The 21,945-nt window shown below is 40.9% G+C and overlaps 1 protein-coding gene across 1 annotated transcript in view; it reads left to right on the top strand.

The window, feature by feature from the left end:
• Positions 1 to 21,945, top strand: part of kif19 (kinesin family member 19) — a 119,014-nt gene that overhangs the window by 24,301 nt on the left and 72,768 nt on the right. The window lies entirely within an intron of this gene.

Raw genomic sequence — 21,945 nt, 5'->3', positions numbered from 1 at the left:
CGCAGCTTAGGTCCTTTGTAAAGATCCAGCCCTTTATAACAATATGCAGCATTCAGTCTGGTCCAAGGACAAGCTGGCTTGATTACAGTGACGCGGGTTGACGAATTTTCTGTCGTTGTGGAACACAAAGCGCCTCACCTCAAGTGCTAAGTATAGAATTTCGACATCAGGTTCATCAGTGAAAGGAGATTCAAATTGCTTTTACACGCTTCCTTTCATTTAACTCAAAACAGCTCCACCTGCAAAAGAAATTGCACTGAATGGGAAAAAAAAACAATTGACCGGAGAAACTGCTGTCAGATATGAATGTGTGAACAAGCTCTTGTGTGCTCTGTGAGTTAAGGACTGTTCTTTGATGATAATCAAAAGCAAACCACCCTGGACAAGAAGGGGCATGAAACTGCTTGTCATTCAGAAAATAGTCATTTATTGTTGGCAGGTTTATTTTGGGGGGGCTGATGTAAGTACAATATTTTCTTAAATTTAGTAGATTTCAATTTTTAAAAAAAAAGTTGTGGTGGACATATTTTGCACATTTTGGTTAATCCAAGAGCAAGTCTTTGTGTTGTTACTTCATTAGCAATGCCTTTATTGATACTGGCTCTCATAATGGGAACAACTCAACGTAATTTTACAATCCACTTCGGTTTGATAGATTAACTGGCATTATCCAACACAGCACTAGCAACGTTGACCTATTCCAACACATTGTGGGCTTTAGTTTGTGTATTTGCTAAGACTTTTGTGTTGAGGGACCCATCCTAGGCTGTGTGTTAAAATGCTACTAAATGATTGCATTTTGTTGTGATTTTTATTTAAAAAAAATAATTTATCTTCTCCTGAGAAGTGTTTGGCAGTTGCTGGCACACTTTCATTTCTACCGTGTCAATTACTTTTTTAATCTGGAAGGTGACGTGACGCTGTTGTCAAGGTTAACTTATTCTATTGTCCTCCAAAAAAAGCCAGTTTAGCCAATTTTATAGTGACATTTAAGCTTATGTCAATCTGGGTTGTTTGTTTTTTGTCTCCAAATGTAATATGGTTTAGTGTTGCTTTAATTGGGCTTTCAAATCAAATTCATCTATTTTGCAATCAGCAAATGCCTGTCTTACCTCTTTGTAACCTGCTGTGTATTTAGAAAAGAAACCATTGCATACATTACAATAACACTGAATAATTAGCATACAGTGATAGTGGTGTCACTGATTTCACTCCTGTTGTGTTCACACACAGAGCCATTGAATTATTGTTATTATTGTTATTATTGTTCACTGTGTGGTGCTGTCATTTATCCACAGAAAAATGTCCCTCCATTAGCCTTTTCCAGATGGTGGATTCGGTGTCACTGACACTGGGGTTTCTGGTAGCGCTTAGCTTAGCCATGGGTTTAGCTTAGCTTAGCCAGTATCTCAAAGGGGTGAGAGCTGGTTCACATCACAGCTGTCCTGTTAAAAGCAACCACTCGTCGTCACCTTTCTTTCCAACTCCGTGATCACAGAAGCGGTTTCCTCAGCGAGACTTGCCAATGTCCTGAATGTAGCAGCTTAGCTTAGTGCGACGCCATGCCGAGGCATAAACCGCAAACATGGCCAGTTCCACACTTTTGGAAGAGGAAGCATGCTTTGTTAAGAATTTTCTCTTGGCGACACTAAAGGAAAGCATCTAAATCTGTGGTTATATCCATGTTTTGAAGACCATTCTCAGACTGTGCTGAGCTTCACTCGTGCTGTTTGTCAGTGATGCACTATAAAAAAAAATAATAAAAAAAACACCTCTCACTTTCCTCCTCAAAATATTATCTTTTGAAAATCTTTTCATCTCATAAGCAACACTAGGCATGTGACTATGTCCTTGCAAAATACACATTTTAACCATTTTGACGTATTCACCGTCAAAGTACACAAAAACCATTGATTTCACACTGTAACAAAATTCAGTTTTCCCCATTCATTTTAATAGAGTGACTCGAGAGACGTGACCTGAGATGATGCCACCAAATTCTCCAATAACAGCCACAGAAGCCTATTACTTCTTCTGGGTTGTCTGAGTGTCTTGGTGGCTTTCCTCACTCGTCTCCTTGTTGCACAGTCACTCAGGCCCTGTCACACCTTGATGATTTAACCTGCATATGCTGACCGCATTAAAAAAGTTGGCACACGCTGTCGTACATCTAATAAATTAATGCAGCTGTCACACCTTGATGATTATCCAGCGTATGCCGAGAGCCCCGTTTACACGCAGTGGTTCTGGGCGGTACTGCACAGTGTGGTGCACATCAGAAACAGAGTAATTTAACATTATTTTTTTTTATTTTCATTTTTTTTATCTTGGTGGACCATTTTCATTGTGTACAGAATGCTGTTGAGTCGATTCTCTGTGGTAAATGCTGCCGTGAATGAATGAAGGGCTGTGACTCTTTAAATGTTTAAAGCATCAGCTGCTTCCTGATCAGTGGACCTGATCAGATCAGATCTGATTAGGTTATCACACACCTGAATAATGAAACGCTGTGATGGTTTATACTTTTAAAACACTAGTCGACCGCGATCATGTGTTATCTGAATTAAGTGCTGAGCTGTCTGTCTGATCAATCGATCAGGTCATCTGATGGTCACACCACAGCGACAGCACTTTAAAAGTTTAAATCATCACACTTCTGTGTGATCAGAGTGCAACACCAGCATGAGAAACACACCTGGTAGGGCTGAAACGATTAGTCGAGTAACTCGAATAATTTGATTACAAAAAGTTTTTGAAGCAAATTTTGTGCCTCGAAGCGTCGTTTAACTTTGTAGTACATATGCCAGGCCTGTGTGTGGCGCTTTAAGATTCCCAGAAATAAACAAGACTAGAGCACGCCCATAAGCCGTGTAAAGGCTAACCCAAAAGCTTCCGCTTTCCAATGCGACACACAGACTAAAATAAAGCCTTTTAAGAGAAAGAGGGTCCACACTGATCATCTGAAATAGATTGACTGCACATTTAAAGCGAAGCAGTGTATTTGTCTATTTTTAAAAAACACACGGTCTGCTCTCGCCCGGTGGCCGGCTGCTGTTGCTCTCTACTGGTGTGAGGGGCTCTCAGCACTCCGCTCACACCGGGCGAGTCACAGCTCCATCCCAGCCACACTGAAACAGTTTCTGAAAGATCCTCTCAGCAAAAGTCCACTCTTCTGTGTTTTGCTCAGCCTCGCTTTGAGTGTTTCGCTTTGTTGGGCAATACACAATGCTTCACAAACACTGTAACTTAAATATAATAATAATAATAATAATAATAATAATAATAATAAACTGACTGCAAGGCTTGCATGTTCAACCTCCAGCTGTAATGCATCTGCTGAATTGCAGAGAAAAAGGGATTCCAAAAAAATTAACGCAGGGACCCAGTCCACCAACCTTTAAAAAAAACTCACAAATGGTTCAATTTTAGAGGTTGGGGAAAAAACAAAACAAAACAGAAACCATATCCCATCGCCATTTCAGCAAGATGTCAACACTGGTGCAGCAACATTGTGCCATTGCTTAGGGAGAGCCCTGGACTATTGATGTTGTTTAAAAACGCAAAGTACTTTTTATCTGATTACTCGATTGCTCACCAGAATAATCAGTAGAATACTCGATTACTGAAATAATCGATAGCTGCAGCCCAAGCACCTGGAGCAGAAAAACCACTGAGGGACTTGCTTTAAAACGCTACGTTTCCAGCCACAAATTAAAGTATTTTCAGATGTCATTTTCAAAAATCAGGAGCTTTATGTGGATTCATGTCCATCTGTGATGGTGAATTGGACTGAAATGAACAGGTCAGATTTACTCCATGTGTGAATGAAACAGTCGATCTGCATGAGAACTGCAGGTTTCAGCCAAACAGTGGACAGCATTAATGGACGGATGTAGACTTATGAGTAAATTACAAGAAACATGTGCCAACAATCACACTACTTACCTACAACTTATGTCCAGCATGTGCCACACGCTGGCACGAGATGAAAATTTTCAGCATGCCCAAAATTTTTGGAGGAACTCAGCTTATTAGGACGTACATCTGTGAGCTTCAGCGTATTTCAATGTGATTCGACGTGCTTCAACTTGCTCTTAACTTATAAAAAATTTACCCTTCACTTATTAGACTTATGCCAGCATTTTTAATACGATTGGCATACACAGGCTAGGTGTTGTCAAGGTGTGACAGGGCCTTTAGACCTCAACAATTTTTAGAAGAGGAACTCGCCCCTTTTATTTCCTGTTAATTATGTAATTTTTTAAAATGTTAATTCTGTCTTAATGTACTTATAAATTGTTTAGGTTCTTATCATATACACACTATTGTTATTATTTTTATTTTATTTTATTTTTACTTCTGTTTTGTCATTTAATTTTTAAATGGACCACAATCGAAATAAGTGTTTTCACTTTCTTGTGTCATCCATGTATTTTTAACATATTTACAATTTACAGTGTACTATATACTTGCATTGAACTTACTAAATAAAATCACTCACCGCACTCACACTTTTAACATAAAGATGACTAAAGCCCCGTTTACACATAGACGGTAAGAGCTCCCGGAAGCGTCCTGGAAGAGTTTATGGCCGTCTTAAGGATCACATGCCGTTGTTAACGCCAGCACTAGGGGGCGTGGCTTAGTTCCGGCTTTACCGGGAATCGTCGAAAAAATTATTCAACATGTCGAATAATTCCGGGAGCGCTCCCGGAGAATTCGCGTGATGACGGAGACAACGCGAACAACGGCGTTTGATACTTTTTAATTGCCATTTCATCCTGCCCCTTCCTGTAGTGCCGCAGTTTACACCGCCGTAATTGGCGGCCGGCGTTCTATACCTAATCAATAATGTAAAACGGCGATAGAGCCCACATCGGCGTCCTCAAGGGCATTTTAACCGGCGACAGAGGCAGACAAAACGGCGGCGCTAGCGGACAATACGCCGTTCTAAACGCCACCTCCCGGTTAACGGCGTTCCAAACGGCCGATAGGCGGCGGTCAATATAAAAACGCTAGCGCGCTGCATGCAGGCCTCTCACTCGCGGCCAGCTCCAGATATTTTTGCAGAGAAGCTCCAGTATGCCTCCTAAAAGAAAATTGGCAGCAGTAAGGACTTACCAAGAGGTCTGGCTCAGAAGCAGAGGGTAGCCCTGTGGTGGAGACGGAGCAAAACGTTGAGGAGGGGAAAAGGAAGGAGAATAAAAGGCTGATGATCTCCCTCCCCCTGCAGTGACAGAGGCATGTATTCCTGCTGCTTCAGCCTATTATACTCTGGGGGCGGTGCCTATATGCAAAGGTTCCTGGAGTAACGCAGGATTTGCCTGGATAAATCCAGTGGTACACAGGGCATTATCGGCGGCAGCAGAACACGCCATTCTCACGCGCGTCTTAACCTGTGATTGTAAAGGATAGAACTGGGTATTAACCCCCATTGCCTGACGTGTGCCGGATGCTACGGCGTCAAAACACCGCTTTATGCGGTGGATTTAGCGGCATTTTATCCACGTATTTGCGGCTAGTACGGCGGTCAAAATGCCGGTGAAATGCTCCGCCCCTTTCCACCGCTAAAACAGCCGGAACTACCGCGAACTTCGGTCTACGTACTACCCGCCGACAAAACCGTCTATGTGTAAACCATGTTTTACCACCCACTGCTGGAATGGAATGTGAGTCCAGAATGTAGTTAGGAACATCCATTGTTCAGTGTTGTTAGCTAATATCCGTAGCTTCTCCAAATATATTAGTCCTATCAATGTTCCATTTCGGCAGCGTTCATCCTTGACCCAAAGTACATAAGGATACCAAACAGAAAATGTCAGCTCTCCACAGTTTCTCTGTGATTGAAATTACGCACACATGCACGTACCCCCCCACACACACACACGCACAGAGCATTTTGTCTTTCCCACATTCTGCCGCAAGCAGGTGCTTCTAATTTTAGACAGGCAGGAACAGAGACGTGGCAGAAGACATCAAACACACTACAGTTTTCACTCATGGTACCAGCAACACATGGTCATTGCAACATGAGACTTAACTAAACTGACTAAACGAATTCAACTACAAAACACAAATTAATAACACTAACAACACTGTTAAACTAACATGAATTAAAATAAATGAATTAAATGAACTAACATACTGAATTTTAATGAACTACAATAACAACATTTAAAACTCCAAAACCTTGATCTCTCATAGTGCATTGCAGCAGAATGTCCATTGTTTACTGGTAAGCTAAAATTGCTCATTTCTCCAAAAATATTTGTCCTATCAACTTTGCGTTTTCACACTGTTCAGCCTTGAAACAACATACATAAGCATTGCGTGATCAAAGCCATACACACATACACACAGAGGGCACTTGGCTATTACAACAGATTACGAGGTCTATTAGAAAAGTATCTGACTTTATTATTTTTTATCAAAAACCATATGGATTTGAATCACGTGTGATTACATCAGACATGCTTGAACCCTCATGGGCATGCGAGAGTTTTTTCACGCCTGTCGGTTACGTCATTCGCCTGTGGGGAGTCTTTGAGTGAGGAGTGGTCCACCCTCTCGTCATTTTTTCATTGTTTAGGAATGGCTCAGAGACTGCTGCTTTGTTTGATCAAAATTTTTTTCAAAAACTGTAAGGCACAACTGAGTGGACACCATTCGACAAATTCAGCTTGTTTTCGGTAAAAATTTTAACGGCTGATGAGAGATTTTGGTCTGGTAGTGTCGCCGTAAGGACGGCCCACGGCGCCTGCGTGCGATCTGCGCTTCGAGGCGGCAGCATCTCGCCGTTTCAAGTTGAAAACTTCCACATTTCAGGCTCTGTTGACCCAGGAAGTCGTCAGGGAACAGAGAACTTTCAGAAGAAGTCGGCATGAGGAGTTTATTCGGACATCCATTGTTAACGGACATTTTGTAATGAAAGAACGTGTGGGCAGAGTCGCATGTCCGGCCGGACCCGACCGCAGGGGGTCGCGACAGGAAAAACACCTCCATTGGAAACCTTAACGGGCAAGTTGGAACATGCCCAAGCTGTTAAACAATTTCTCAGTTACTCACTTGTTGAAAGCCACCAAAAGCTGCCTGAATTTTACAAATGGTTTTCAACACGGAGGTGTGTTTCCTGTCGCGGCGCACACAGATTCGCCGAGTCGTCACGGAAACGACTCGGCGAATTTGCGCGCACGTCTTTCATTACAAAATGTCCTTAAACAGTGGAATGTCCGCATAAAGTCCTCATGCCGGCCTCTTCTAAATCTTCTCTGTTCTCTCACGATGTCCTGGGTGAATTAAGCCTTAAATTAGGATGTTTTGAGGTCGAAACAAGCCGACGACGGCACCTGGAAGTGCTGCGCGATGTCCCGCTCCGTGGGAAGTCCTTACACCGACAGAAACACCCCATAATCTCTCATCAGCTGTTAAACTTTTCACCGAAAACCAGCTTAATTTCTCGAATAGTGTCCACTCGGATATTCCTCACAGGTCCAGAAAATTTTTTGATAAAGCAACGCGCGCCGTCTTGAGCAGCGTGTGAAACAAAGGAATTCAGCCGAGAGGGCGGGACCACATTTCACTCAAGGCGTGCCCACAGGGAAATGACGTCACCGACACTCGTGAAAAAACTCACGCATGCGCACGAGGGTTCAAGCATGATTGGTGTAATCGCACATCATTCAAATCCATATAGTTTTTTTAAAAAATAAAAAGGTAGGATACTTTTCTGGTAGACCTCGTAATTTATATCTAATTGCAGAGATTTGCTTTGAGTTTGAGTTTAAGGAAGATCATTTAGAAATTTTTATATTGAGAATTCTGATTTACTTTTTCTATTTGAAATGGTATAAACTAATTAAAAATGCATGAAATACCAAGGGGCCCAATACTTTTGCGAGGCACTGTAGGTACCGAGTTATTGCCAAAAATACTAATGGACGATTTTGTTTGTTTGTTGGTATTTCTGCAAAAGGTTAAGTCTTTGTCCACAGGGGTGGTTATCATTTCCAGTGACATGACTGATAATTACTGATAATTTCATATATTGGTGGACAAAAGCAGTTCAAAGATATTGAGAGTAACACGGTGAATGTCAAAACCTGTTGGTGAGGATTTGTTTTCATAATAACATAAATCTGCCTCTATGAATAGATTTTCTTTCACAGTTGTACCAAAGAAACTGGGTTCAGAAATGCTTAAAATACAAATTCTGTCAAAATTGCCTCTTGTTTCCCTTATGTTCGTGTTCCCCAGCTTAGCAGTCCATCTTTATAACAACCTCGTGTAAACCCGGACAAATGGAATGAAAAAGGGTACACGTCTTTTTTACGAGGCATACTGTTTAAACAGCTTTGCGAAGGACAATACTTGGAAAGGAACTATAAATAACCTTGTCTGGAAGACTAGACTTGAGCCTAAAATTTGAACCAGTGGAGAGAGAAGCAAAACAAACAAGTGCTAAAGAAGGATTTATTTTGGTTCACACTAAGGTAGTCCGACTTGTTGCAAATCCACATATATGTGGCTCCACAAATAGACTACCCAGCCCTGGAAAGTGGATAATCTTCCCTTTCCTCTCTTCTCTTGCACCACTTGATCTCTTCTCTGGCACTGCCTGATTCCCCTCAGGACTCCTCAGGTATATGCACCTCTGAGTCTAGTCCATTGAGCTGTTGAGCTGCTCTCGTGCTCTTCCACTCCAAATCTGAAGTAGAGTGTAGGGTGTGGCAACCCTTCACAAACCAATGCTAAAGAGGCCCTGCTTATGACCACTCTTTGGTACTCCAGTAAATGCATGGTTCTCATGATGACCCCCTCTGAGACTACGCCACAGCTGGTGCTTGAAGCACCAGAAGGTGACTATGAATCCTAATGTCTGTGAAAAAAAAAAAATATAGATAGTACAGCTATGGCATGAACCAGTGACGGGTGTGACTTGTTAGCATCCTCTTGTTGCTTCGAGCATGTTCTGAGTTATCATTCAGGCCAAGACGGATAATGATAAGGCATAAATACCCAACAGGATTTCAATATAACCTCATCAACTTATTATATGTTATGTAACCATAATGTATGAGGGAAATTGTGATAAATATGCAATTACTGTCTGTGAGATGTATTTTCAGGATATGTGCATTTGTCTCTACTCCAACACTGTAACAGATTCTGGAGCAATATTCTTCTGCCTACTTATAGTAGCAGCCAGCCTCAGGACCACAGCTGATAGGTTGTACTGTAGGCTGGCTGTACACATACTCGACAAAGGCCACCCATAGGTTATCTGAAGGGTGATTTTAAAGCGCTGACAATGCAGCTCTGGATGTCACCATCGTGGCAGTGATCACCAGCCTGTTCGGAGGCAAGCCGGATTGAGCTGTTTCATCCTGTTTTTGCACGTTTTTTGAATCATGGGCGATTGTAGTAGAGGGGCACCCTGTGGAATAGCCCTGTAAGTTTGTTTTCGGGTGTTTGATTAAGTCATATGTTTGTTGAGTGGGTGTTGGTTTTCATAACAGATGGCTTGGGTGCGCGAAATAAAGTCGGGCACCTTCAGTGACTTGCATGTGTTCATGTCCTTGACTTATTTAAAGAAAACTGGCTGTAAAAGTGATGATTTGTATGAAAAATCAGCTTTATATTTAGTTTTGTAATTTCTGCTGTTTTTTTTTTTTTTTGTAATATACTGCCCCTTACGAAAAAACCAAACCGTTATATTCCTCATTTTGAATTTATTGAAAGTCATGTTGAGTCACGGGTCTCCACAGACGGACTCCATCTTGTGAAAAGACCACAAAGATGGCTCGCACAATACTTTTATACAATGTGGGCGTTATAGTGGCTGTGGTTTCGTTTCACAATTTTACTGGCTCATCTACAACTTGCACATGTGTGATGGAAGTGAAATGTTTAAACTTTAAACCAGATTTCAAGCATTTCTAAACAAATTAGCAAAGTAAATACTTGATCACTAACATAAAATAAGGAATTAGCACAGATATTATATAGCAGTTTGTCCATTTACTTATGGCCTCTGAAAATGTGGGCACTGTGTATACAAATTGCTGCAAGAGATTTGTTTAACCCCTTTAATTAAAGCTAATCTGCACTGCATAAATACCACGATTGTATCATTTCAGTTATTCGGTATTCAGTTATTTACGGATCTGACTGTATTGATAGGTTGCAGTGTGATTACAAGTGGGAAAAACAAAAGGTGGAAGGGAGGAAACTAAAGGTGAACGAGGACAGTGAGGTAGTGACGCATCAAGTGACTGCAACAGGCTCACGGACCAAACAGCCCCTGGGTTTCTTAGACTGGAGGGAGAAAATCCCTGTGGCTTTCTCTGTGTGGAAGTCATAACAACATGTTTGTCTGGCAAGTCTCAGTTACAAGCTCAGCTCCAGAATTAAATGACAGCATTAGTTCATTGTCGAAAAATGCAGCAATCTTAACTATGTTGTTTTAGCTAATCACATTTCAACACAACAAGAGGACCACAGATCACATTAACTAAGCCACCATTTGTCATGTTGCTGCCCATGATGGGTTCATGTCCTGAATCTTGTGTTTTATTTATATGAGATCAGGTTGCCATCGTCATGCTTCAGTTATGTTTTGTCTCATTTTATTTATTTTTGATGTATCATGGGCCCGCCACATATATTGTTTTGCTGTGCTATTAATTGTTTGCTTTCTCTTATGTGGATGTAGTTTCAGTTTTATTCTGTTTATCACATTGTTCATATTATACTTTAGTCACAGGGTTTTGTTATTTATCTGCAGTGCTTCTTATTTGATTATGTTCCATTTGTTATTTATTGCATTTCCTGTTTATCTGTTATCTTGTTTTATTAATTGTATTATTCTCTAGTTACCAGGTTTGTTAATTTTGCTCTTCTGGTTTGTGTTTTCAGTTCTTATGTTCGTGCTTAGTTTGTTACCAGGTCTTAGTTGTTCTGCGTTCTGTCCATGGTTCTGGTTATTGTCTCTTGTTCTTTGACTGCCCCTGCTCCAGCGCTTGTGTCTTTGTCTCCCACACTTAGATTCTGTCTGCTTTGCATTTTCACTCACTCCCGCTCTTGCACCTGCTCACGCATCTTTGTCTGTTTCATCACCCCACTCTGTTTTCCTGCCTTCACTATCTTGTTCCATGCATATCTCTGTCCAGTAGTCATGCCCCCTTCCAGAACCTTCACAGACACCTGCATCTTGTTTCACTAATCACACCACCAGTTATTTAAGCCCTCACAGTCTCACAGCTCACTGCCAAATCATTGACTTTGTCATTTTCCAGCCTCTGTCTCATGTCTTGTTTTGTCCAGCTTATCTGTATTTTGACCTTGCCTGTTTTTGAGCTTGAGTTTTGTCTTGACTCTGATTGCCCTTACACTGTGTATTTTGATCTGTGCCTGTTTTTGGCTATGCCGCTGTTTCTTTTCTGCCTGCTACCTCTGCCACGCTTCTGGACCACACATGTACCGACTACGCGCCTGTTGAGCCAATTAAATCCCTTTTTTGAACTCTATCAGTCGTGTGAGTTTGCAGTTGTGTCCTACAGTTTGTGCCACGCCTGATACCATTATTATTAATATGCATATGTCGCGGACATGAATGAGCGAACCTCGTCAGCATTGCTCCATGTCATTTAGGTTCTTCAGACTTTATTTTGAGTAAATGTTTCAGGGGAGCATTAGCATGGCAAAAACCTTTCAGCTTCTGGGAGGGTTCTCCTGCCTTTTTAAGCATTTTTCTTTATTTGCCGCTCACATACTTGGAAAAGCTCCTCGCCATCTAGCCATGTCCGTTAGGTCCTTCAGACTTTTTTCAGTAAAATGGTTCTTGGGAGCATTAGCATGACTAAAACCTTTTAGCTTTTTTTATGCATTTTCCTTATTTTGCCTTTCATCTTCTGGAGGGGCTCTGCCCCCATACTCCCCACCTTTTTAAGTATTTTTCTTTTTTTGCTTTTTAGCTGACCCCCCTCATTACAGCCCTCTTAACCCCCTGCCGCTTTCAACATTTTTTAAATGTAGATGTAAATTAATATTCAAAGTTTTCAGCTAGTTGACAGTATATAAATATATATAAATATAAATTGTCATGTAAATGTCACTTATATACATGCTGTCCATATTCTTGAGCCGCTTAGGTAGGTAGGGAGAGTTCCCATGGGATAAAAAAGCTTTTCGACTGACCATCCCTGGTTCTCAAGACCAGGCACCTATGTGGCTCTTCTCTCTCTCTCTCTCTCTCTCTCTCTCTCTCTCTCTCTCTCTCTCTTTAAAAAAAGATATTCAGGTGTACCTTAGTAAACAGTAGAGTTCCACCTTACATTTGGAATATATAATAAAAGATATACCTTACAGAATTTTCATATCAATATGATATACAATATGACTATGATTTGACACAAAGTGCAGCAACAGTGAAAATTAAACATTCTTAAACAAAACAGAAATAATACCACACTCATTTTGCACTCATCATAAGGTTAGGATACTGTGCCCTCCAAAAGTATTGGAACACTTGGAATTTCACTCATTTTAATTTATGTCATTTTAAATACAAAAAAATAAAGAATTAAAATTGATAAATTGATCTTCCTCAAAGTTAAACTGAAATCAAATCTCTAAAATTGGATAAAACCTGAAAATAATAATCAGTTTTATTGCCAGTTTTCTTTAGACAAGTCAGGGGATGGAAACATGAACATTTCCAAGTCACTGAATATGTCTTGGACTTTGTTTACATCAGTGGACTTTGTTTGACCAAAACATCAAATCTAGGCTTTCATCTCAAATGTACTTTCTGTCAGATTGTAGCTGAACTTTCAGGTCTTTTTTTTTTTTTTAAAGAAAATCCTCCTCTACACCACTTCATCAGGAAGCTGGATTTTAGATTTTTAATTAATTTATATCAAGCTGTAGAGATTTGCTTTCAGTTTGAGTTAAGGAAGATAATTTTAGAAAAAAATGTATTTGAAATGGAATAAACAAATTAAAATGTGTGAATTACCAAGTGTTCCAATACTTTGAGGGCAATTGAGAAACACAGAGAAGCAGCATCTTACTTTTTATATATAGTGCAGCAAATAAGAGAATATTTAGAGTGGAATCCTGCAAGTGGTGATACAAACATCAAATTTGGCACAAATAATTCATAGACCTTAACGCTTAAAAAAGAAAAAACTGATTGGTCACTTGAATTTTCAGTAGTCAGCCAGGTAGGGGTCAATTGAAGAATTACACTGGGCTCTAAATCAGGGGTGGGCATCTTGTTCTAGAAAGGGCCAAGAGGGTGCAGGTTTTCTTTGCAGTCCCTGATTCCACCAGGTGATTTCACTGATTAATATCACTTTGAGCAGATGGAATCAGTTAATCAGTGAAATCACCTGGTGGAATCAGGGGCTGTAAAGAAAACCTGCACCCTCTTGGCCCTTTCTGGAACAAGTTGCCCACCCCTGGTCTAAATTAAAAGATGCTCCAATCATATAGAAAACTACACCACATTATTTGCCTGATCATAAAGATTCCAAAAAAGGTATAGTTTGGACAATCTGTGACTGAATGGTCTGGAGTTATGAGGTAAAAGCAGCAAGAATGGTGACAAAGGTCAGTTTCAGTTTGTACAGGGGTCAAAAGTTAAAGTTGCTCCATTAAATTTGCTCCAGCTGTATTTATGCTGAATTTGATGCTTGTATCACCATTTGAAGGATTGTTTCAGTTACCTGCTGCACTATTAAGCCAACAACAATAAGCCACCCAAATTAAAGGAGAAATGCTGCTTTTAACAACCTGGACCTCATTTCTGGGATAAAATACAGTCGTTTACTCACCAATATAAGTTTGGTGTGATTAGAAGTCCATAGTTCAAACGACGTGTTCAGTTTAAATCTGGAGCAAACATTTTTGTTCTTCTTCTAAGCTGGATTAGAACTTTTTGGGGTACACAACACAAACTACTGGACAGGAGGAACCTAGCAGTCAGTGTGACTCACTGACTACGTTTACATGCAGCCAATAACCCTTTCATAACTGGAATATTAGCAATAACCCGGTTGCTCACAGCCATGTAAACAACAACCACAAAAACCTGAATATGCTCATATTCCGGTTTTTAAAAACACGAATGTGACCCCTGGGTTATTCCTTTTCTAATCCGAATATCGGGTCATATAAATGCGCATTGGGATATCCCTATAGAAAGGAACATTATTTTGTGTTCTGCGCATGTCCTATCTGCAAGGAATCTTGGTCTTTTGAGTATGGCAATTACTTGTATGCGGCGCGCGCAACCCACCGGACACCACAGAAGCAGAGATAAACAAGCATGGGGAAATGCAGACGTGGCAGCACAGCACCACACTTTTGGAGCGAGGAGGAAACCGAGTACTTCATTAGTATCGTGAAAGACATGAATATAATGTCTTTTATTGACGATAGAAAGTACCAAGATAGTGACATTTACAAGAAGGTGGCTGAAAAGTTACGTGAAACAGGATTTGCACGAATGCCAGACCAAATCAAGCACCGGTGGAAGACGTGCGTCGCTGTTTAGATGGGTATTATCCAAATGATACCAATGACCATGTATACAGGAGTAACTCTGTCTGCTTAAGCATGTAAACAGGTTATTCCTAATGATTCAGAAACCGGAATATTGACCTTATCCCGAATATTAACGACATGTAAACGTAGCCACTGATGTGAAAATGCAGGTCTTTCAACCAGACGTGTGGTGCTGTGACATGTCACTCATCTGTGTCCAATCAGATTTCAGGAGAGTCCAGTGAAACCCCCTTCCTCCGCTCTAGCTCCACCCATGCCAGGAAGTGTTTGACATTTGAACATTTCCTGTTTCACTGTGACTGATAAATTGGCACTTACTGTTTGAGTGTGAGCTTGCCACTGAGTTCCCGCCAGATTCCATGGGATCTCGTCTGTCAATCCAGGAAGTGTTTGACATTTGAACATTTCCTGTTTTACTGTAGATTTGAAAATTGGCACTTCCTGTTTAGGACACCCTGTACCATGAGTGAGCTTCGCGCCGCTTCGCTCATATTATTAGGGCTGAAACAATTACTCGAATAACTCGAATAATTCAATTACAAAAATGATTGAGGCAAATCCTGTGCTTCGAAGCTTCATTTAATGTTGTAGGACATATGCCAGGCCTGTGTGTGGCACTGTAATGTCCCCAGAAAAACAACAGAAGAAGACTAGAGCATGCACTCAGGATGTGTAACAGCTAATAATTTATCCCTTAAAGCTACCAGTTTCCAATGCGACAGAGTAAAATAAAGCATTTTAAGAGAAAGGGGGTCCACACTCATCATCTGAAATAGAATTACTGCGCAGTGAAGCAGTGTGTTTGTCAATTTTAAAAAACACACAGTCTGCTTGACGTGGTGAGTGACTATTGACCCGACGGCCGGGTACCCACAGTCGAAGCCGGCTGCTGTCTGTTTTGTTCAGACTCGCACTCAGTATTTAGCTTTTTAATTTTTTGCTTTTTTTGGGCAACACACAGTGCTTCATAAACACGGTATCTTAAAAAAACAAACAGTGACTGTGAGGCTTGAATGTTCAACCTCCAGCTGAAATACATCTGCTGAATCGCAGAGAAAGAGGGATAAAAAAAATCATGTAGGGACCCAGTCCACCAGTCTTTAAAAATAATAATAATAATAATAATAACTAGGACTGCAAGCAGTCATATACGGGCCCTCGTTCCGCACGACCGCCTACCCAGGGCAGTGTGTTCTTTTGTGACCAGATGTGGGCATGTGCATACAGGGGCAACCACTCATCACACAGTTAAAATTTTAAACAAATCACACAATACATCAAGGAGGTATGACATGTTGATGGTTCATCCACTAGGGGCGCTCAATGTACAAACAGAGGGGCCAGGTGTGTTGAGGATCCAACCATCATCATACATGTGAAGTTTCAAGTCAATCAGGCAAAGCATGAAGGAGTTATCATGACTTGATGTTCATATGGCGAAGGGTCAAAATGGCGGCACCATAGCGGCCACACCCTTCGACATACAGAAAAGCTTTCGATAACTTTTGGTCAGTATCGTCTCTGGGTGATCTGGAAGAAATTTGAAGTGCATTGGACAAAATCCCTAGGAGGAGTTCGTTCAAATACAACATGTGGAAATCACGCCAAAATGAGAAGAAAATTCAAAATGGCCGACTTCCTGTTTGGAGTAGACCCATGGTGCAAGAGACTTTTTTTGTATGTCTATACAAGTCACACGTGTACCAATTTTCATCTCCCTACTCCAAAAAAACCCCTATGGGGAGGGGGTTTTGAAATTTTCAAGGGGGCGCTATTGAGGCATTTTGCCCCGCCCATGGGTGACGCCCCTATGAATTGTAAGAGGTTGTCGTGCTCGACCTGTGTATCAATTTTCATGATGATGTGACAAAATTAAAGCCGTCAAAAGGAAGAACGTAATTTCATGGCGAATGGGCAATATTCGGTACGCTGCGACACGGACGCCGTTACTCGTAACTTCATGGTGTTTATCGCCTATGTTCACCAATTTGTTCTGCATGTTTTAAAAGTGGAATGAAGTTGATTGGGTTAAGTATGTGACATCAGGACCTCTTAATGTAAAAATAGGACATTTCCGGCCACCACCGGGGGGCGCTATGGCGCAGGTGGGAACTTAAGATATGTAGACGTTCAGGGCAGAGCCCTCATCATGTCCATCAAGTTTGAAGGATCTACGATGAAGTATGTGGGCGTGACAGCCATTCGAAGTGAAATGGCGTGCTCCGAAAAGCTCGCCAAAGTTTGACGACCCCTAGCAGCCACGCCTTTTGACTTAATTAGAATCTTTTGATAACTTTTGATCACCATTGTGTTGTGATGATTTTGACCAAATTTGAAGTCGATCGGATGAAATCCCTAGGACGAGTTCGTTCAAATGTAAGTAGTGGAAATGGCCAAAAATGGCAAAAATTTGCTCAAAATCGAAACTTAAAATCAAAATGGCCGACTGACTTCCTGTCGATATTTCACCATGACAGTAAGAGAGTTTTTCGTGCGTCCTGGCGTGGTAAATATGTGTACCGAATTTTGTGAGGCTACGACGAAAAAAACCCAATGCGGAGGGGTTTTTGAAAATTTCTAGGGGGCGCTATTTCGCGATTTTTCTGCGACCATGTGCAAGGCCCCCAAAATATCGAATTTCGGATCCGGCCGGACGACTTTGGAAAGTTTGGTGAGTTTTTGAGCATAGGAAGAGGCCGAAATTTCGATTTCAAGAGTGAGAATAATAATAATAATAATAACTAGGACTGCAAGCAGTCATATACGGGCCCCCGTTCCGCGCAACCGCCTACCCAGGCCAATGGGTGCCCTTGTGAGCACATGTGGTCATGTGCATGCAGGGGCAACCACTCATCACATAGTTAAAATTTTAAACAAATCACACAGTGCATCAAGGAGTTATGACATGTTAATTGTTCATGCACTAGGTGGCGCTCAGTGTACAAACAGAGGGGCTGGGTGTGTTCAGGGGCCAACCGTCATCATACATGTGAAGTTTCAAGTCAATCAGGCAAAGCATGAAGGAGTTATCATGACTTGATGTTCCATGGCAAAGGGTCAAAATGGCGGCACCATAGCGGCCACACCCTTCAACATAGAGAAAAGCTTTCGATAAGTTTTGGTCAGTATCATCTTTGGATGCTGTAAAAGAAATTTGAAGTGCATTGGACAAAATTCGTAGGAGGAGTTCGTTCAAATACAACATGTGGAAATCATTTCAAAATGAGAAGAAAATTGAAAATGGCCGACTTCCTGTTTGGAGTAGACTCATGGTGCAAGAGACTTTTTTGTACGTCTGTGCAAGTCACACATGTGTACCAATTTTCATCTCCCTATTTCAGAAAACCCCTATGGGGAGGGTTTTTTGAAATTTTCAAGGGGGCACTATTGAGGCACTTTGCCCCGCCCATGGACGAGACCCCTATGAATTGTAGGAGGTTGTCATGCTTGACCTGTGTATCAATTTTCATGGTGATATGACAAAATGAAAGCCGTCAAAAGGAAGAACGTAATTTCATGGCGAAGGTGCGATGTTCGGTACGCCACCACACAGAAGCCGTTACTCGTAAGTTCACGGCGATCATCGCCTATGTTCACCAACTTGTTCTGCATGTTTTAGAAGTGGAAGGAAGTTGATGGTGTTAAGTATGTGACATCAGTACCTGTTTAAGTATAACGTTCAATGGCGAAGGGTCAGAATGGCGGCGCCATAGCGGCCACACCTTTCAACATAAAGAAAAGCTTTCGATAACTTTTGGTCAGTATCGTCTGTGGGTGATCTGGAAGAAATTTGAAGTGCATTGGACAAAATCTGTAGGAGGAGTTCGTTCAAATACAACGTGGAAATTACGCCAAACTGAGAAGAAAATTCAAAATGGCCGACTTCCTGTTTGGAGTAGACCCATGGTGCAAGAGACTTTTTTGTACGTCTATGCAAGTCACACATGTGTACCAATTTTCATCTCCCTACTCCAAAAACACCCCTATGGGGAGGGGTTTTTGAAAGTTTCAACGGGGCGCTATTGAGGCATTTTGCCCTGCCCATGGGCGACGCCCCTATGAATTGTAAGAGGTTGTCGTGCTCGACCTGTGTATCAATTTTCATGATGATGTGACAAAATTAAAGCCGTCAAAATGAAGAACGTAATTTCATGGCGAATGGGCAATATTCGGCACGCCACCACACGGACGCCGTTACTCGTAACTTCACGGCGTTCATCGCCTACGTTCACCAATTTGTTCTGCATGTTTTAGAAGTGGAATGAAGTTGATTGGGTTAAGTATGTGACATCAGGACCTCTTAAAGTAAAAATAGGACCCGCCACCACCGGGGGGCGCTATGGCGCAGGTGGCAACTTAAGATATGTAGATGACGAACGAGCATGGGAAGATGCCGAAATTTCGATTTCAAGAGTGAGAATAATAATAATAATAATAATAATAATAATAATAAACAGCTCAATTACAATAGGGTCCTCATAGGACGTTGCCTACTCGGGCCCTAATAATAATAATAATAATAATAAACTGCTCAATTACAATAGGGTCCTCGTAGGACGTTGCCTACTCGGGCCCTAATAAATCAAAATGTTTAAATTTTACAAGTTGGGGGAAAAGAAAAACAGAACACAAAGCCACATCCCATCGCCATTTCAACAAAATGTCAAGACTTTGGCACAGCGACATTGTGCCATTGCTTCGGGGGAGCCCTGGACTGTTGATGTTATGTAAAAAAGCAAAAGTACTTTTTATCCGATTACTCGATTAATCGCCAGAATAATCGATAGAATACTCAATTACTAAAATAATCAATAGCTGCAGCCCTAATTATTATTATTACTATTATTATAGTTATCCTGTACCTCTGACAACTCCTGAGGGTAGTTTTTACAGAATCTAACAATTCAACATCAACATTTTTCGTTCAATCAGCAATTAAATCTGGGTAACGACCATTACAACTTCTTGAAGGCAGAAGAATGGCTACATTTAGTTGCCCTCAAATGTACTTTATTGTGCGTTTTACCTTTTCTTTGCAAAGTATTGTATTTTTTTAAAAACATTGTGTAAAGGTCATTTTGTGCTTCAGCAGTAGAAGACCTGGAGCTACTTGAAAAACACTATTGGTTGTTGTTTCACACGTAACGCCTCCCATTCTGCCATGTCCGATGGAGGCAAAGTGGAATAAAATGGTTATTGTCTGGAAATATTAAATGGTTTTGGACTATTACCGATGTCATTATGTGTGAACAAGGGTGTGAAGTTAACTTTACACAAAATGAATGTTAGCCAGTCGAGGTGCTGATGCTTTCTGCAAAGGTCATTACTGTGCACTCCATTTCCATCTGTGCAGCTGACAGGAGAGAAGGTTACAAACATTCAAACTTTTTTGTTGATTTTCCTTCCTGGAACTATAAAATACTGATATAAAATTGCTATTTTTAGTCTTTTGGCCCAAGATCTATAAGACTAATACCATTAAGATTCGTACACACTCTGAGGTGTGCTGAGCCCTATCTCACGATTGTCTAAAAACCATTCATACAGTTTTCTGAAATTTGGTATAAACAATTCTTGGGACTGTCTCGTCTTGGAAAGTTGGACTTTCTGATTGAATACCTTGTTGATCCAAATCCTGTGACCCCAAGAAGGGCAAAAAAATGTCATTTTTTTCACACTGAGTGTAGGTTTTTTTTTTGTTTGTTTGTTTTTGGAGGCTACCTCCAGGCAAGAAAAATGTCCTTGAATTGTTCTGTTTGAATTGTTATTTATCTCATGCACACAAAATAATTATTCAAACATGAATTATGCCATGCACACGGATTAGTTTTTGAGTGTTCCATTTTTTACACTTTATGGCTGCTCTAGCACTCTGTAGGTGTGTGCACCTTCAGGGGCAAATCTTTGAAGTCAGGTCCATTCAAGATGTGCAGCTTCTTTGAGCTGCTCTGGGTTTCAATAATGGAAACCTGCATCTCCACCTCACACAAATTGTTCCATTGGCAATTGTGTGTCATTACATCTGTATCATGCACATGTGCAACGTTTGTGTGCACCTTTGTGCCCTGTGTGTATCTGTGCCTGTAATAACATGTATCTAAATGCAATTCAAGAATAATATGGGAAAATGGCACCATAACATTGCAGATGCTTTGAACATGCTCCAAATGCTGTAACATTGACACACACAGTTCTGTTGCAGTTCCACCATACATGCTCCAATATGGTCTGTCCTGGTATATCTCATCATCATGCAGTGACACATTATTTATGTATAACATCATATTGAACTTCTTGCAGTATTTTGCGGCATGTCTGAGTCATTCATCACATGATGCTCTGTAACATGTGAATGGAATATCATAGAGGCAACCCATGTTACAACATCATCTACCAGTAAATATATTATTTAGAATAAGGTCGGTAGTTGCATTATTGCTGTCCTTATAAATATAGTGACACTGGGCGCACCATGGCTTTTACTTATTGCCACTTTATTGCATTACTGCCGTTAAATTAATGTTTTCTTGGATGAGATTTTCCATTATTGCTCCCTTTGTGCTCCTGCTGTTCAATAGTACACCTAGTGCCCCGTGGATGGAAGAATGGAAATGAGCAAGCAAGCAGGAAATAAGAGCCCCTCTTTGATTTATGGTTCTGTAAGGTGTCATAAATCCAATTACAGTGGCTTTGTGTGTGTGTGTGTGTGTGTGTATGTGTGTGTGTGTGTGTGTGTGTACACGTGTATGAAGTTAAAATTGCATCGGCCAGCGTCTCACTGTATTGACTGAGCATCCTTTTTACCAGAGTCTGAGTCTGATGTCCGCAGCCAGATGTCTTATGTAACCCTGACTGATCCCACTGCCAGGTCCACTGTGATTCACTCCACACCTCCCACCCCGGAGAGCCCCTGAAACTGGATCTACAGCAGCATTGTTGGGGAGCCGGAAGGGCAGCTCGAACACTTTCTATCAGATGACCAGAGTAATTTGTGCCTCCGATTATTCCAAAGCTCCGAAAGAGCAGCTTGAATGGTCACTTGTTAAAGGTCACCACTAAGATCTGATTAGTTTGTCGTCTTAATCCTTTTATTTACTGTACTTTTTTTTAAAACTTAATCTTTATTTTTCTTTATTTTTGTATAAACACATACACACAAACAGCAGCATGAGAAACAGCAATCAAAGAAAAACATGTTTGATACATCAATGACAGCAGAAAACAACAGAAACAAATACAGGTCATTGTATTAATAATGGCAGAACTGGTTTCCATCTCTCATCAAAAATTGGTTTCTGCAGTCTCAGTAAATACGTAATTTCTTCCATTTAGTACACGGTCCATACCTTCTGGATCCATATATTATAAGATGGAGGC

The sequence above is a fragment of the Thalassophryne amazonica genome, chromosome 18 (assembly GCF_902500255.1).
Source record: "Thalassophryne amazonica chromosome 18, fThaAma1.1, whole genome shotgun sequence".
In the NCBI taxonomy this organism is placed as follows: domain Eukaryota; kingdom Metazoa; phylum Chordata; class Actinopteri; order Batrachoidiformes; family Batrachoididae; genus Thalassophryne; species Thalassophryne amazonica.
The sequence above is the reverse complement of the archived record's forward strand: the minus strand, read 5'-3'. Positions and strand labels throughout refer to the sequence as shown.